Source organism: Panthera pardus, unplaced genomic scaffold (genome assembly GCF_024362965.1).
Source record: "Panthera pardus isolate Hobbes unplaced genomic scaffold, ASM2436296v1 HiC_scaffold_16, whole genome shotgun sequence".
NCBI lineage: Eukaryota > Metazoa > Chordata > Mammalia > Carnivora > Felidae > Panthera > Panthera pardus.
In genome coordinates this window covers 40,503,813-40,523,540 of record NW_026526721.1, presented here as the reverse complement: position 1 = coordinate 40,523,540, position 19,728 = coordinate 40,503,813, and the positions used below count along the sequence as shown (strand labels likewise).

Sequence of the window (19,728 nt, the reverse complement as noted above, 5' to 3'; positions counted from 1 at the left end):
AAATGTCAGTAATATCAGCTTAAGTCCATATGGTTTATCTCATAATTTTTTGCTTCCCATAATTCCTTAGAGATTTGTATTCTCCAAAATATTTGTATACTAATTTTCACAATGGAACAGTCTCTTCCACTTGAAAAATAGGCTTAAAGGTCATTTTTCCATTATTCAAATTCCTGGAAACAAATCTGTTTACTTGGGAGAAGAATCAAATACTATAATCTTACCATTAGTCAAAAGACTTGCATTGTTTTTATTAAATGTTATCCAAATGAGTTTTTTTTCAACCAGCCTTTGCAAATTAGCATTAGTTCACATGCCCAGAGATCAAAACAAATAATGTAGCTAACACTGAAATTCATTACTTTAATATTCAACAGCATCAAAAGAACTATGCATGGGTGTTAGAAAGGAAAGTGTGCATTTTGTTGGTGTGAAGGGTTTGCATTGACCTTTCCAGACTTAGGGATCTGTTCTCCAAAGCACTTATATGCAACAAAGTTAAGGTTTTAAAAACACAGAATATAACTGATAAGGAAATGTAAGTATTAAATGTGGAGTTCTCTTTGGAATTTTTTTTATCTTTATTAAAAATACTACGGGGTAACAATACATGAAAAATAAAGCTTAGCATGTCCTAAGCCATTGTGCTCAAACACTACCTTTAATGTATCCTTTCCTTACTACCTGTCTCTGTCCCTACCTGGCATTTTCTCTGCCTCAGTCTTAAATATCTAGTGTCCCATCACCGATTAAGACTAAACTATGAGCACCACTTTCATAAATGAAGCCTCAGTGTACTCAGCAACTGTTTGGTTCTTATTTTTTCACTTTGGTTTCCTTTTTTATTCCCTCCCGTGAATTAGAAAGCTCCTCTTGAGGATAGCAAGAGGTCAGGCTGAGACACAAACTGTTTTTTGTTTTGTTTTGTTTGTTAAAGAACACTTTAACTTACAGTATTAATTGTGCCTGTTTAAGAAACATTCCCTTGTTCCTTGCATTGGCTCCAATTACACATTTCACTCTGACTTAGCCCCTCATGTTCCCTCTTCAATATAGCTACTACCTATTTCTCTTTTTTAATCCTAGAAAATAATGATCACTTTAACACTCTAATTAAAATTATCCTGTATGTGCCCATTCTCTATTAAAATATAAACGTGTTGCGGGACATAGAATTATCGCTTGAGGAAATCAAGTATTTTGTTTTCAACTTCCAGACTCATTTATAAACCAAACTTTAAGACTCGCTGACATGAAAACTTCAAATCTCTTTTAGCAAAACACATTTCTCTTTCCTAATTTGCCTTATAGTTTCATTTTATGTCTTCCCCGCCTCATTTGGTTTTTGGTCAACTCACTCTAGAACATGATGACAATGTGATACCCACATACATCTGTGGTTTAACCATTACACAAACTGCCTGCACTAAAATGCCAAAACTGCCTTGTCGCTGAGATGCTTTGAAGCATTTTCATCATCAAACTGGCCACAAATGGAAACCCATGACCCAGAACAGGTCTGTGGGTCCGTGGGACCTCAAAGTGCTAGAGTTTAAAATCCTCCACTGAGGACCAAATGCTGCATAGCAGGAAACCCACACTAAACAAAATCAGAAGAAGGAAAGTATTGCCAAAACGCAGTTACTTTTGGACTAATTTTCACATTATAGTCCTGTTAAGTACAGTATAGAATCCATGATGGTCTCCTTTCATAGGCTGAAATTGGCACCACCTTTTCCTTCAATCCCCACAGAGAATTTATAGAAACAATAAGTCTCATAAAACAGTCTGTTGTAAAAATAACAGCAAAAATAATGTTATCTTAAAATAATACCATGAGTTAAGATGACATTGGAGAGCTGATATTCCATGAGATTACCTGACAAATATTAAATAAGCAGCCGTGAAAGTTAGAGATTCTTTAAGTTCTGGCCCTTTAATATATACTTATTCTGGTGAATTCCCCTATTACAGCTGGAAACTTCAGATGACCTTACTCCTAGTATGTGTTAGAATTCCTCTTTGGCAGTGATGAAGTACCTGACCAAGGAGCCCAAAAGGACCACAGCATAGAGATTAAGTCCCAAACAATGACATTAAGGCCCTTCCTTGGCAAAGGGCCACATGACTGAGACCCAGATAACTTCAGAAGTCATGATAAGTAGTGGACACCAAAAAAACCAAATATTCCTATTTATTAGATTGTCTGCTGGCAGGTTGAGGACCTGGGAACCTTTCCTGATTGATTAAATAAGGTCTGATGCTAGGGTTTCTCAACTTCCTGAATTTTTCCTAAAGGCCTAGAGAAAGCCAGTCAGTATGACAAAATAGGAAAATAAAATTTCATTAGTCTTACTTTCTACCTAAATTCAGCCAGTATCAAGGGTGATTTTAATATCCATGAACATGAATTCCCAAAGCCCTGCCTAAACATTCTTAAATTACCTTAACTCTAATTACATTAACTTCAACTCTACTCCAGCCACCCACCTTAGATCCAACACCATCCAAAGTAACTCTGTGTTTGACATCTTTAATGTTAATATCCTGCTTTCTTACCACAACTCTCAATCCTTCCAGCTCTCCTGTGTATTTTAATCCATTTCCATTTTAACCTCATTGGCAATATAGTCAGTGGTTAAGTGTGTGGGCTCTTAAATCAGTCTACTTGGATCCACATCCTGGATCAGTTGCTTCCTAGCTATGCACACTTAGACAGGCTTCAATTTCCTCATCTAAAGAAAATGGAATTATGTTTAATCTAGCAGATACTCATGCCCATCTAATATAGTTTTTATGAAGATAAAATGAGAAAATCTGGAACATTAGCATAATGTAGGTAAGGAACATAGTAGATGATAAATAAATACTAGTTTCTTTTTAACCCATTTACTCCTAAGATCGTTAATTTTCATCTAATTTTTTCATATACAGCCCAAAATCTGTGCTTCATCATTTTCTTTTCCCCAAATAAGGAACAGGAAAATTTAGTCTACCAGATGTTCTACTCCACACCAAGACTGCTAAAACTTGATGGGAAGATACATAACTTGGATTGAACCATCAAAACTGTAAGACCTCCAAAAGGAATCAGGCTATTGCTATGGTTCAGTAAGCCTTTTACATGTCAACAAACAACAATATTTCTAAATACTGACAGCATGTTTTAAAAAACACAGTCTTCAAATATCCTAGATTATTTATTTTCTACAAAAATTTTAGGAATATGGGAGCCTGTGTGGATCAGTCGGTTGAGTGGCGGACTTCGGCACAGGTCATGATTCTGCAGTTCATGAGTCTGACCCCCACGCTGGGCTCTGTGCTGACAGCTCAGAGCCTGGAGCCTGCTTCAGATTCTGTGTCTCCCTCTCTCTGCCCCTCCGCTGTTCACACTCTGTCTCTCTCTCTCTCAAAAATAAATAAACATTAAAAAAAATTTTTTTAATTAAACAAAAAAATTTTAGGAATAGGAGTGCCTGGGTGTCTCAGTTGGTTAAGTGCCTGACGCTGGATCTCTGCTCAGGTCATGATCTCACAGTTCATGGAATCGAGCCCTATGTCAGGCTCTGCACTAACAGCATGGAGCTGGCTTGGGATTCTCTCTCCATCACTATATGCCCCTCCCCCTTCTCAAAATAAATAAACATTAAAAAAATATTTTAGGAATAATTCCTTTCCTTTTCAGACCTTGTTATTACATCAATTATCTCTCTTTTTTTCTGTTTTAATATTTTAATTCCTCTTTTTTCCATTTTTTTTTCCTATTTTAATTCCTTTCTTTTTCCCAGATCCACCATTATATTTGCTGAGGCCAGGGCAACAGTACAATTGGAGGCCCACATACAATATTTTTAAATATTTCAAAATTATGAGTCAAGCTAAAAGAACCTTCTACTTCTACCCAAGATGAAGTAACAGCAACCAGATTTACTACCCCACCTAAAACAATCTCCCCTACAACAACCAAAAAAACCAGACAAAACATATAAAATGATTTTTTAATCTACAAAACAGTTTTTTAAGACTTTGGACACCAGTCAAAAAATTATAGTGATCATGAAGAGACAGGGAACAAATCAGGTGAGCCCTACAATTTTTTTTTTTTTTAGTTTACTGTCTTGAGAGAGTTCTCAAGCCACAATATGGGGAGGGAGAAGCCAGCAGGACCCAAATGGACCCCTTGAATTGAGGAGACAGACAGGTGAGTACAGAAATAATAATGCTCTTATAGTTCACTGGACAGAGTACCAGAGAGGACAGAATTTTCACTGAGACAGAACCCTGGATGGCTATAGAGGATCCCCTCAACTATTCAGCAGAGAAATTATCAATGCATGCACATGAGGAAATTACTCAAAACTAGGGAGAAAAAAATATCAAGAACAATGCTTGGAACTAACACAGGGTCAGAAAGAGTCCTTTTCACATCACTGAGACTAAGAAACCTCATCATTTAGAGATAATGAGGTGGACCACTCAGGAAGGTCTTGCCTCAATGATAAGGAAAAATAATAACCCTAAATTAGCTCTAGCAAACAAATATAAAAAGGAAAACCAGAAAGCATCAAACTGTTCCAAAGTAACTTAACTGTATCCTGGAATGAAATTCAAGAATATTTACAGAAATACAAAAGATATCCAGCACTCAGAAAGTAACATTCACAATGTATGGCCTTCAGTCAAAGATTACCAAGCTTGCAAACAAGCAGGAAGGCAGAACCCATAATGAGAAGTAGAATCAATAAAATGAATTGACCCAGAACTAATCCAGGTGTTAGAATTAGTAGAGAAGGATGATAAAATGGCTTTAATAACTATGTTCAATATGTAAAAATTAAATAGAAACATGAAAGATCTAAAAAGATCCATATCTACTTTCTAGAGATAAAAACTACAGCAAAAGTAGTTTGCTGAGATGAAAAATATACAGGATAGAATTAAGTAGAATAGGCAATAAAAAAAACAGACTAGTAAACTAGAGGACATAATAGAACTATTAAAAACAAAACAGAGGAAAAAATAACATTAAAAAAATAAAGAGAATCAATTAACTGTGGAACAAGTTCAAGCAACCTAATATACAAACTTAAAAGATACAAACACTCCATTTAACATCAAAATCCAAATTCTTTTCAAGATCAAACAGACCATTTGCCAATAAAGACCATAGTTTAAGTCATAAAACAAGTCTCAATAAATTCAAAAGCATTCAATCCATAAAAATCTTCTCTGACCACAGTGGAATTAAAATCTGGAGTGCCTGGGTGGCTCAGTTGGTTAAGTGTCTGACTTTGGCTCAGGTCATGATCTCATGGTCTGTGAGTTCCAGCCCTGTGTTGGGCTCATTGCTGACAACTCAGAGCCTGGAGCCTGCTTCAGATCCTGTGTCTCCCTCTCTCTGTCTGCCCCTCCCCCACTCATGCTCTGTCTCTATCTCTCAAAAATAAATAAACATTAAAATAAATTTGTAAAGTAATCAATAATAGAACAATCTCTAGAAATCATCACATATTTAAAAAATAAAAATACACTTCCAAATAACCCATGCATCAAAGAAGAAACTTGAAGAAAAATTAGAAAGTATTTTAAATTAATTTTTTGAAAAAATACCAGAAAGCAATACTAATGGGGAAATTTATAGCACTAAATGCTTATATTAAAAGTCATATCAATGACCTCAGTTTCCACCTTTAGAAACTAGAAAAAGAAAAGCAAATAAAGCCCAAAGCAAGTGGAAGGAATAATAAAGACCAATATTCCTCATTATAGGTACAAAAATTGTAAACAAAGTTTTAGAAAATAGAATCTTACATATGGATACAGATATATAGATATATGTAAAGATTCATGTATCTGACCAAATAGGGATTAATCCTAAAAAGGCAGATTGTTATAACATTTGAAAATCAATGTAATTCGCCATATTAACAGAATTAAAAAAAATTATAATGTCAGTAGTAGTAAAAACTTTTGACAAAATCCAATATTCATCTTATTCCCGATTTTTAAAAAATACAGCTAATATAAATCCTGCACAAAAACTAAATACTTTCTTTTTAAGTTCAGTAACAAAACAAGCATATTCACTCTTGCCACATCTATTCAACATTGTACTGACATTTCTAGCTACTGTAATTATTCACCTGAGAAAGGCATTTTTATGTAAATAAAGAAATAAACCTGTCTATTTGCAGTTGATATTGTTGTCTGGAAGAGATTCTGATGGAATTTACCAAGAGCTGCTAGTCATGATAAATTACTTCTCAAAATTGCCAGATACAAGATCAATCTATAAAAATCAATTGTACTCCTAATTAGTAGTAATGAATAATAGAAAACTAATTTAAAAAAACTATTTACAATATTATCAAATGAAATTCTTAGGTATAAATTTGACAAAAGATGTGAAATGTACAATGAAAAAGCAAAATGATGGGGCGCCTGGGGGGCTCAGTCAGTTAAGCCTCTGACTTTGGCGGTTTGTGGTTCAAGCCCAGCGTCAGGCTTTGTGCTGACAGCTCAGAGCCTGGAGCCTGCTTCAGATTCTGCGTCTCCCTCTCTCTCTCTGCCCCTCCCTCGCTCACGCTATGTCTCTCTCTCTCTGTCAAAAATGAATAAACGTTAAAGAAAAAATTTTTAAATAAAAAAAAGAAAACAAAAAATGTTGCTGAGTAAATTATTAAAAGATCTAAAGAAATGGAAAGATAAAAGTTGTTCATGGATCAGAAGATTGAATATTGTTAAGATACTAATTCTCCCCAAATTGATTTATAGATTCAACGCAATCACAATCAAAATTCCATCAGGCATTTTAATAGAAATTAAAAGGCCAATTCTAAAATCTATATACAAATACAAAGGACCTAGAACATCCAAAACAATTTTGAAATGTAAAAATTAATTTGGAGAGCTAACACCACATGATCTCAAGACTTACAAAGATACAGTGTTCAAGATAAGGTAGTGCTGGCTTTAAGATAGCCTCACAGAACAATGAAATAGAATAGATCTCTACCAAAAAATAAAAGCAAACAAGCAAACAAACAAACAAAAACACCTGATCTTCTTTGAGAAAAGTATAATCGCAATTCAATGGAAAAGGGCTGTCTTTTCAACCAGAGACCAAAAATTTGATCCATTCCTTATACTGTATACATATTTATATTCATGTTTATATATAAACAAAACCTGAAAATGGGTCATAAACCTAAATGTGAAACATAAACTATAAAATTTCTAAAAATTTCTATAAAATGTATGACTTTGGGTTAGGTCAACATTTCTTAGACAAGGACATCAAAATCACCATTTCTAAAAGAAAAAACTAGGTTGAACTTTACTGAAATTAAAAAAACAAAAACAAAAACAAAACCCTTCTGCTCTTCAAATGACTGTTAGGAAGGTGAAAAGACATACCACAGACTAGGACATGGGGCTCAAATTCACAAACTGAGAAATCATGCATGACCTGAGCCAAAATCAAGAGAGTTGGATGCTCAACCGACTGAGCCACCCAGGCACTCCCTTCCTCATTATTTACAGCCAAACCTCTTGAATTATGGTCTACACTCACCCACTCTACTTTTATACCACCATCACCCAGCACTGTTGGATCAGTATCACCCATTCTATACCAAATACAGACTTAGAAAATGATGATAATATTAATTAATGATTATAGGAGCTACCTTTTACTGAGTTTTATACAAAAGTCTACATTTCAATACGGTATTGACTAAAAAGCAATACACTGTCTGAAGACCTGCCTAATTTTTAAAAAAAAATTTTTAAATGTTTATTTCTTTTTGAGAGAGAGATAGAGTGCAAGCGGGGGAGGGGCAGAGAGAGAGGGAGACACAATCTGAAGTGGGTTCCAGTCTCTGAGTTGTTAACACAGAGCCCAAAGCAGGGCTCAAACCCACAAACCCTGAGATCATGACCTGAGCCAAAGTCAGACACTGAACTGACTGAGCCATCCAGGAGCCCCCAAGACCTGCCTAATTTAAAGGCTCCCTGTAAATGACTATGGAACTCGAAAGGTCATGTATCCTCTTAGTCCTATTTCTTTATTTACTAAATAGAAGTATTAAGTCAGATAATCTATAAAATCACCTTCAGTCAATGTCTTTAAAAAAAAAAAGTTTTGATTGTCTACTTGTAGAGCATAAGTTTTTATCAAGTGTTAAACACAAAAACCCTCAAACACATATTTTCTATATTTTCCCCTACCATCCCCTTTCCCATAACCTACATGCTCAAATATAAGGTAAATTTCTTTTCCTCAAAATGATCCCTCAAAAAAAAATGAGTTAGCTTAAAATCAATATTTCCAAATGGTGCTTTCTTAATTTCTTTGTCTTGAATGGCATTTCAGGGCCCAGGAGAAGATATGAGCCCAAAATTGCCTTCATCAGTGTTAGTTTTATATGTGTATATATTTAGATATGTGATGATAGATGGACAGATGCATAGATAGATAGATAGATATAAATAGAGAGATAGATATAGACAGGTAGTTAATAAGACTGAAATTTAAAATAATGGAATTGTAGAAAATTAACACATTACCGGATTCTGACCACACAATTCCAAGTGTTGGTATTGTAGTAAAGAAGATCACTTTTAAAAGCGAAATGATAAATGATTATATTGTGGAGATTAACAAAAATACTATAAATCTTAATGTTATGTAAATGAATACTTATATCATGAGATAAAATTTCCAGTAAGCATCATAAACAGATACCAAGTATAGATGATGGGTTCTAAAAAGCTGGTGACTCAAAAGAAAGTCTCCAATGATGAAAAATTAATGGCATTTCATGAAATATGAAATTTTTAAAAATTAGCAGTTTAAAATTAACTCAGTGTTTGCTAAAATATATGATTTTAAATGTCTTTGTAACTCAATAAATTGACCTTCTAATAAGGCAAATGGGAGCTACCTTACATTCAATGTTGCTTTAAATTAGGCATAAAAGCTCTAGTATAATATTATTCTGACATGAAAAAAGACTGTATATTGTTAAGTATAAAGTTTTTTTAAACAGCATAAATGAGGTATCATTTTGTAATAAAAAAATGTCTATCTATACAAAACTACCTCTTGGTAAGATGTTATCACTTGGTGGTAGATGAGTAAAGGTAAGCTTTTTATCTTCTGTTTTTCTCTCTGTACAAATTTTCTATAAGCATTGTAATCATTTTGATATTAGAAAAATGAAAGACAAGACATCCACATCTTTGAAGCCCTGTCCGCTTTGCCCCATTTATTTCATGCCATAAGATGTTATTCATTTGTAGCATCTCACTTTGGTATATTACTTTTAATTTACTCCATACTTTTTAATATAACTGATACCTATGTTGCTTTAAATTGGTAATTGAAGGATAAGAAAAATCCTATACTGCATATGTTCAAGTCATAAAAATACTCTGAGTGAACCAGAAGAAGCCAAGGATCAACATTTCTTTGATTTCTAATATTAGATCATTAACTCAGTTTTAGTTCTTGTCTTATTTTTAATTCAACAGAGTTAAAGAGGTTCTGGGTCAATGTTCTGGGTGAATCAGAGAATCAAGCTTTGTTCCCTTCCTTGGATCTTGAAAATGTGAGTGTGCACATCTATTGCAGGAAGGGAGGGGAAAGCGAAGGACAGAGACCAGCAGATCCCTATGGAGGCAGAAGGACATAGAGCAGCAGCCTTGGATAATGAAGGGACAAACTGAGTGGCTCTCTGGGTGGGTCTTCTGTTTTGAAATCTATAGCTCTGCATTCTCACTTAATGTCCTCTATGGTTTCTTAATGTTTACTCTGGTTCTCTGTTGTAATTTGTCTCCTAGAGATGAAAGATGAAGATGGCTAGTCTGGTAAGATCCTCTTTCAACATCTGGTGTTTACTACAGCTCTGTGAAGTTTACTTTTTTTCCCTCATCATTGCATTTAGTCTATGTGTTTCCTTAAGTCCAACAATTTTACAGACATTGTAAAAAATAAAATATTAGTGTTCCCAATTTTTTCTCTTACCCATCTCCTGTTTTTGCCCTCTGCCCACCCCAGTAAACACAAAGACAGTCTTAGCAATGAATCCCTCAAAGAAGGCATGTCAATTGATCAACCAATGTATACTTTTCACTGAGTCACTCTGTGAATTAGACCTTGGTTCACAAGACTAAGATATTTATGAAAACTCAAAGCTAGTTCAGAAAATAACTAAAGTATGAATCAAAACTGAACTGACAACTCAGGGACAGGGAAAAGTGCAAAAAAGAAAAAAACACATCATGATGAATCTGACCTTTCAAGAAAGGGAAAGTTTAATGAGGAAGCCAGCAGGGCATCGTAGGTTGGAGAAAGAGCGCAGAGGTGAAGATAAAGGTGTATATTTTGGTATGCAGTGAACAACCGTGCCTGGAATAGGCTGGGTTTTGTTACTGAAAGATGTGATGAAAGGAAGATTGTATCACCAGCTTTATTGAGGAGTAGTGAGAAGAAGGTGATTAGAGATTATGTATGATCCGGAAGACTAGACTTAAAAGTATGGCCTTGTACAATAGACAATTTATATCTACCACAATATTTTAGAAAACAATGCATCATAATAAAATTATTATTTTATACTAGATTGGCAATGAATTGAAGAAGAGAATGAAAAGGGGAGAGAAGGGTCAAGAAAATGTGTTAGAAAACTTTTGGAATAATTGGCATATGAGGTAATGGAACCTGGATTCCAGTGGTGGTTGATAATGAAGCAGAGGGAGTATGTAAAGAAAGAAAATAAAAAATAAAATTAATAATTGGTGACAGATTGGGTTATGGGAATGGAAAAAGTATAAGGGGTTGGAGATGTCCTGAAGCATTAAAGGATTATGGTACTAAAGACAGAAATGGAAACCTTGGAATGGGACTCATGTCACAGGAATTGTGCTATCCATATTCTTCTTGCTAATTTTTGGTTAAGTAGCTGCCAGCTAGTTCTAAAAAGGACTTCATGGTACTGACTTAGAAGTGATCCCCCCTCCAAAAAAAAAAGTCCTGGACACACATTTATAAGAGAGTATCTGCACAAAAGAATACAAAAGAGTTTTCAGAAAGCCTAAAAATTGCATTTTTCAATACAGAGTTGAATATTCCCATTATCTTTTAGATATACCTGTCATGCCAAATGTTACCTTGTTTGTCTTACTTACATGACACTAAAATTCATATGTTCCTAACAATTGTTTTCACTTAACTTGAAATAAAAAAAAATTAATGCACATTTTCTATAGTTTCTTCTGGTTCTACATGCAGAGCCTCTGAATTTTAACAGTCCTTTTGAAGTCTAACTGAAATAGGCAATACACTGTGTTCACCGATATCATTTTGAAACTGTCTGACCCATTATTACATAAAGATGAGCGTTTCGCTTAATAAAGCCTTAGAGTAACACAATTTGTTACACCATAATTAAAGATGGACACATCTGTTCCATTTTAATTCAAACCCCTTTGAACATAATTACATAAAGCTGCAAGAAGAGAAATTCTCAGTCTTAGAAATCTACTATCAAAAAAAAATCATTCCTTCTACAGAAACTACATGGTCAAAGGACAATTTGTAAAATGAAGTCAAATAGATGTCTCTCACTCTGTATCAAAGCATGAAATAAAGCTAAGACCCCAGATTAAAGTACTGTCCCCATATGAAAGCCATAATTAGTTAAGGAAACCCAGGTGAAGGACAATCTTTATAGTAAGTCCTAGCATTCCATCCCCGTGGAGGGGTACTATCTTTTATTTTCTGAGCCCACAGATACATAACAAAGGAAGAAACAAATATGAAGGATAGTTAAAGGGGGGAAAACAGGAGATATTGAACATTTATGTGTCATCTTTAAGCCGCCTACTAAATTCTAAATTTTTAGTCATATTAGTCTCATAGACCTTTCTTAAAAAATAGTACATCCTTTTGATAAAGTCCTAGTCATTATATCCAAAATAGTTCTTAGGTTAATAATAATCAGATGTATAAATAAAGAAAGCAGAGGTAAAGGAAACCCTGTAATTTCAGAATGAATTCTGAGAATTTAATAACATGAGTTAAATGGTAAGCCATGCACACAAATATCCCTGAAATGTGGGCTGTTAGTCTGTTTTATTTATGTTTCTATATCCTGAAGATGGCTTAATGAGGAGATGCAATCAGGATTAGCTAAGCAGTGAGAACTTGGAGGGAACAGGGTGGCAGTAAGATTTATATAAATATTTGCAGAGACGAGCAGATGCTCACATAATCCAGACAATGTGTGTGCACTTCATTTTAAAATAAAATAAAACAGTTGAAAGCCAAAATATAATTAATCAGAGGAAGTGCTTTAATCAACATCTTCCAATCCTTAAGCACTGCTAAAAAGATTAAAGAAACATAGAAGAAATTAAAATATGATATTCAAAAGGAAACCAGAATTAATCTATTCCTGACATTCTCCTTTTATTTCAGATGTGGGATGGAGAATGCAATTAATATGCATTTCCAATTGCTGCCAACTAGGGAAATTTCCTAGGTGTTTAAGCTACTAAATAAATCACCTAAGACTTACTGTATAATTTACAATGTAGTAATGATAGCTCTCTCTTCATTATTAATTTATTAGGAGTAATGTGTATGCTTGCCCTTATATCCTGTAGTTCTAAACAGGGATCTTTCCAGTGGAATACAAGAGAGCAAATTTAAATGGGTGTCAGTTTGATATTCATAGGTAACCTACAAAGATAAAAAGAAGTTGCATATCAAGAAAGGAATTAGTATATCAAATCCATGTAGATACACAAATTTGACATTTATCTAACTTTAAACTCAGTTTGGGGCTCAGTTCTTCCAAACTCAGAATCTCTCTTGCAAGTATTTCTGTTGTTTTCTGCCCAAGATTTGACAAGCTGCTCAATATGAACCTATGATTATTACTAAAGTTTGGAGAACATCTTTAAACAGAGAATTTTCAAACAATGTCTCAAGGAAATAAAAAGCACATGCCTTCATGGCAAGTTAAATATATATAAACATTTTAAGCTCAGAGCCTTTGCCCTTTCCACAAACAAAATTTTATTGGTGAGAGTAAATTATTTCATATGGACCTCCAGAATATTATAAACAGTTTTGAACACAAGATGGACCCCTACAGACAGTCAACAGTTTACTACTGTTAATTTCAAGAATATCTTTTCACTAGAACTTGAGCCTAGTTCGAGTTTCTAGCAGAAATATTATTAATATCTACTAAAATTCTACCAAAAAGTCTCTAGCATTTGGGCCTACAAGTCATGAAATCTTAAAAATGTAATCCTGCGAAACACTGCCAAAATTATTCTTATTAAAATGTCAGAGATTGGAATTTCGTATTATGCGTCCTCCTATAAATAAATCTTAAAAATAATAGAGAAGAATGATTGACCTGAGAGATCCATTGTGAAATCTAGACTGGGAAAATGAAAACAACTATGTGACAATTTCTTCTGTGTTCCATCACAGTTAAGGTAACTTTAAAGTTCACACTATAGTTATTTGCTTCTTAGATGGTAGCTGTTTGATATTCTATTCTAGCAAACGAACAACATACCAAACAGCTAGTATATAACTGAAAAGAAGAAAAAGATTCTTGTCTCTGTCTCTAGATGGCTTTGGACATTTATTTAGTAATTTATGTGCAATGGCCTTTTGACCCCCAAATTACTGACCCTGTGTACTTCATTGTAACATGAATTTGCTATTATTAAAATAGTCTATATTTTATTATCAGAAAATTCTGAAAAGTTGCCCTCTTTGATTTATATATCGATGTCATTCTTTATCAAATAGCATTATGTTATACTCAAATTAATGACTTTCACATAATGAATTCAACTAATGATTTCTAACCAAGTCCAGGGATAATGCTTATTAGGAATATGGCCATTTCTGTCAACGGACTCACTGGAAAGATAAGAAGCAGAGTCTAGTTATACAAATGTCCCCTTTATTCTGTCTCTTTTTTCTCATTTCTTATCAGTGCACCACAGGAAGGGAAATAGAGTTTAATTATTGTGGTTGTTGAAAATCATTATCATCATCTACCAAGTTTATCAATTGTCATAAGGAAGTCAGAAATTAAGTTCTGTTGGGGATTCTGAGACTGGGACACAATATCTGGAGATCTGAGTCTCATCTCTGCCATTATTTGCTTTGTAATCTTCTGCATGGGCCATGTCTTTAAGATGACAAGATTGGTTTAAGGGTAAGCCACCCCAAGGCACTTGTACTCTGGGCATTGTCAGCAGCAAGCCATGGCATAAACATAACCATATATGAAAATTCCTCATGAATCTGGAATTGTGCTGTCTGATAAGGCATCCCCTAGCCACACGTGGCTGTTTAAATGTACATATAAATAAACTAATACTAAATAAAATTTATAATTCTATTTCTCAGTCACACAAGCCAAACTTCAAATGTTCATAGTCCCATGTGGCTAACGGCTACCAGTAGAAAAGAAAATTTCACATAAATGGCTATCCCATATCCATCAATTCCTGAAACTGGGAATAATACACACCAAAATTATCAACCTGCAAAATTACCAACCTGTATCCAAGAATTAATGGATGTAACAGAGTCATTTATATACAGTTTTGTTTTGTTTTGTTTTAATCATGACTTACTCTTTTTTTCTAACAATGGGGAAAGATGTATGCAAATGACTCAATTTCCTTTTTAATAAAATAAATTCTGAATATAATATAGTTTCTCCATACTAAAGGATTTCTTAGTAATCATGCAAAACCCTCAAATCATATATCTATAGAACACTGAAGCAAAGATTTATCCCAAAGATTTTTTACTATGGTATATTAGTTGCTGATGATCCCACAAAAAGACACACACATAAACACACACACACCCCACATCTTTTTAAATAAAAACTATCAAACAAAACCAACACCAAAAATAACACATCTATGATAATACATAAGCAAAGTATCTGAGAGTAATCTAAGTTTGGTGATTTAGATTTAATAGTACCTATTTAATGACTTATATGATTTTATATAACCTATTTATTAAGGGGCAGAATAGAGTGAATAAAAATATGCAATATATAACTAATTATAGAACACCACCATTGTTTTCAAACATACAAAAATGTATACCTTCAAATAAGTAGTATTCGCCTCAAGTAGTTACTTTTCAGAAAAATGAATTGCCTTTAGATTTTCTGAAACATTCTTATAAATAACATAAATGGTATCATATCTTAATACTTTGGGGACTTACTTTGTTTTTGAAAATAATTTAAGGTCATCTTAAGCCAAATCTGGATCATAACTTCTTGTTATAATCAAGGTGAAATTAAAAAGTAATAAGGCATTTCTTATGATAATGACAATAACAGTAAGAAGGATAATGATAAGGTAGCATTTATTGACTGTCCATAAATATCAAGAGGTGTTGAGTATTGGTAGTCTGCATAATTTTTTTTCCCCATCTTACAGATGAACAAACAGCTGTTCATAAAATGTCAAAGTTTGCCAAGTGTCACATGTCAGTCACAGCTAAGGTTAATTCTTAATGAGAAATTCCAAAAAATGTTTGTTTTTTTTTTTTATAATTCCTTTTTTCATTCCACATTTATGTTATAACAATTTACATTATATCCCGATTCTGGTCAATATATACTGTACACTTTATGATATGATTTTCTTAAAGGAAGACAAGATATGAACCCAGTTATTCCTTGATATACATCTTGATGATTTTTAATGTAGAAAATCAATAAAACCCTTCAATGAAAATTAAAAGTCTTCAAATTATTGTTCATTATAATTAGATATTAGATCATTTGGTGTGGTTTTCGTAAATTTAACATGGTTATTTTTTATCTTAACTGAAATGTAAATATGCGACCAGAAAAATTTGCAATGTGAAAAAAAATAGGAAAAATCATTTGGGTGTATAAGTCTTAGTATATTTACAAAAGACTGACAAAATTTGATATGAACTACTAAATTTGCTGATCTAGCATACAAACTTTGATTCCAGTGTATTAATTTGTGAAGTTGGTGCATAGCTTTAAAATATAACTTAGAATGATTATCTCACGTACAATTCAATAAGACAAGGGCTCATATAAATATCATGTACCATTGAACACTATCAATTAAGTATATAAACCTAGGATAAAGCTGCTCATGTGGCATACTAGACAAAGTGGAATTATTACAGACAGTTTGTATCAATTAAGAAAGTTCAAGCAGTTATTTAAATACTTGAGGCTATCCATTAGCCTTCAAAGCTCAAAGAAATCACTAAAACGTAATTATATCCAGCCTGGTGATTTGGCACTTAAGTTTATAAGAGGTTATGAAAGCCTTACAGGTCATGATTGAACAAATAGCTCCTGATCACCGCACTAGTGATATCTTAGAAGAACAAGATTATAGGAAGACATCCTGGCATTTAAAAATGTCTGTGCTGTTTTTCAAAAGGAAGATTTGAAACGGCAATCATTATGCTAGAAACAATGCCAATGAATCAGCATAAAATATATCATTTGTAAACAATTCAGTTTCTAACAATGTGTGCATAAACCATATGTAACTTTTCTTTTTTAAACGGGGGTATGCTATAAATCTCAAATTCAATCTCAGAAGCAGCATTAACCAGTACCTCCTCTCTTAGAAGTTTCCTTTCTAGATGTGTCTTAACCCATTTAATCATGCTCCTAAATACTACCTCCTGACAGGCAATTAAGACTCTGTAAGTATTCAGAATATACATCTGTGTACCCATTTCTTTTGAACCAAGAAAAGAAAATTACTTAGCTATAATTCTTACTCTCAGTGAGTCGTAATTACCATGACTTGAAACCTTTTGAGCTCAAGTGCTCTAGTGCATTTGAGATATATATATATATATATATATATATATATATGTATATACACTCCATCCAGCAAATTTCAAGTTATTTGGTGTCCTCACAAATAGGCAAATGCACCTCCAATTCTTAAAGTCCAAAGTATATCTAAAATTATCAGCTTTACATTTCAAGACAGGCATAAAACAGCTAATGGAGACAGTTATAATGATGACCCAGAGAAGATCAATAAGAAAAGTGAAAAAACAAAAACAAAAACAAAACAAAAAACCTTCAATAGTTCTCAAATAAAGTGTCTCTCCACTTAAGGACACAACCTTAAGTTTTCACCCCCATAATTGGGAACTGTTCTGAATAACAGTTCTTTTACCCAAGAATTATATGGTTTGTCAATGTTCAAAGATTTACAAAGAGTACTGAATCTATGCTGAAAATAATTTAACTGTGGGTGATTCAGAATTCCTTCAGGATTTTTTCTCTGCCTTTAGCATCATCATTGAACACATACATCATAATCATTGCACAATCTTGTAGGTGCAGAATATATAGGAAATGCAGTTTTCCCGTACATACATACATACATACATACTTTTCTGTACATATATGGGAATAAATCTGCTTTTAATTTACTTACTGAACATTTATCTCTTAATCATAAAATCAAAGATTGGTACAAAAGTTTATTCATTGGCACGTTTTACATGTTGGGTTTTCAGGTCAACAGGACTTCAGTATACACAGAAATAACAACACATGCATGTGTGCATACACACACACACACACACAAAGACTTTAACACACCCTTATATGTATATCATATAAACAGCCATGTAACCAAGAACTCACCAACACACTCTAGCTGCTGAAACTTCCTTCTCATCACTAATGTTGTAGTAACTCCTGAGTCTTCATTAATTTTCACTGGTGGGAAAATAAATGTCCAGGATCTCCATTACCCCATTGCTTCAATCCTTGGTGCCATGAGAACTTTGATGGCCTACCCTCATTGCTGGAAGATGAGGGTGGGGAGTATGACCAGGAGGCTGTGTTTCCACTCCCACCTGTAAGCCCACTTCACAATGGAAGATGTGTTCCAGAATCTTGGGTTAGAAATTAGAATAAATTTTTCCATAGAAATAAAAGTCTGAATAGCTGAGACTTCTCAGATAATGAGTGTTACAATTCAGTTACTTTACAGGATTTTGTGGACTGGTCAGGATAAACTACCTCATACAATATCAATGTTATTAGAAAAATGCTTTTGGACTGTTGACATCACTTAAAAAGCAATTTTTAAAACATGTATTGTTCATAATTTGGGACTGTCCATAATTAAAAACACAAAGAAATCAAAGTTACTATTCTATAAAATCATAGAATTTTAGTGGACATATTTTTCAAATATTTGCACTGACAAATGATTAAATTGCAAACAGTAAAGCCTTGGGAATAACCAGCTTTGTCCAAGATAGAGGAGATAAGAGAATAAAGCCATATATTCATGTGCATGATTTTTATTCTAACTCAATTGGCTGTATTGTTTTTTTCTTCTACAGACCTGATAACACTGCACAATTCTTTCCCTTCTTATCCAAATTATCACTTTTTTTTTGTTTATGCTAACTAGCATGTAATGAAATAAAGCAAAACCTTCTCTCGACCCCAGTTTCCACATTAACGACTACTCCATTTCTTTTTTACTCAGCAAAACTCTTTGAAAGTTGCCTTTATTTGTAATTTTCAATTTCTTTCCTCTCATTCTCTTCAACCCACTCCAATCAGGCCTAAAGCCCACTATTCTACCAAAACTACGCCTGCAAAGATTATTACTGACATCCTTGTTGTTCAATTCAATGGTTGGTCTCTGCCCTTGACATAATAGTAGCATTTGACACAGTTGACCATAGCGTATTTCTCAAAACATTTTCCAGGATACTTACTGTTCAGTTTTCCTTCTTTCTTATCACTTCATCTAATTTCTGGGTTCCTCTTCTCTGTCTACTTCCTTAGTGATCCTATGTAGTTCCAGGACTTTATGTTAGTACTTAAAAGACATTGTTCCATCATCTTATGGTGTCTATGGTTTCTGATTAGAAGTTTGTGATTTTACAAATCATTACTAGCCTGTAGGTAATGAGTCATTTTTCTACTGCTGTTTTCAAGATAGGTTTTCAAAAGTTTGACAATGATGATCACAGTTTGATTTATATTTACCTTGACCTGGATTGCTTAGCTTCTTGAATCTGAAGTATTGTGTATTTCACCAAATTGGAGAAACTTTCAGCCATTTTTTTTTTCAAATACTTTTTCTGGCCCTTTCTCTTTCCTCTCTTCTGGGCTCCAGTTACAATTGTGTTAGACTTTTTGATACTGCTCACAGATATTTAAGTCCCTCTTCAAATTTATGATCTTTATTTTCTACTTTTTCAGATTGAATAATTTCTACTGATCTTTCTTCAAGTTCATGGACTCTTTCTTTCTTTTGTCATCTCCATTCTTCTGTTAAGCCCATCCAGGGAATTCTTTAATTCAGATGCACTATTTTTCAGTTCTAGAATTTTCAGTGCATTCTTTTTTTATTTTTATTTTTTTTGTTTTTCTGCTAAGATTTTCCTTTCATCCAGTACAAGCATCTTTACTTTACCTCTCTGAGCAGTTAAAATTGCTGCTTTAAAATCCTTGCCTGCTAATTCTAGCATCTGCATTATCTCAGGGTTGGCTTCCACTGGTTGTTATTTCTCTTTAGAATAGTCACATTTTCCTGATTTTTCTTAAGTTGAATAATTTCAGATTGCATTCAGGACATTATAAATGCCAAGTCGTGGAAGCTGTTTATTTT

General features: G+C 33.6%; 1 protein-coding gene across 1 annotated transcript in view; it reads right to left on the bottom strand.

The window, feature by feature from the left end:
* Positions 1-18,080, bottom strand: part of CSNKA2IP (casein kinase 2 subunit alpha' interacting protein) — a 113,693-nt gene extending 95,613 nt beyond the window's left edge. Inside the window, exon 1 of the mRNA XM_053903237.1 lies at positions 17,736-18,080. The gene's annotated coding sequence lies outside the window, so the exon portion shown is untranslated. The remainder of the gene's footprint in view (positions 1-17,735) is intronic.
* Positions 18,081-19,728: the final 1,648 nt, after the last annotated feature.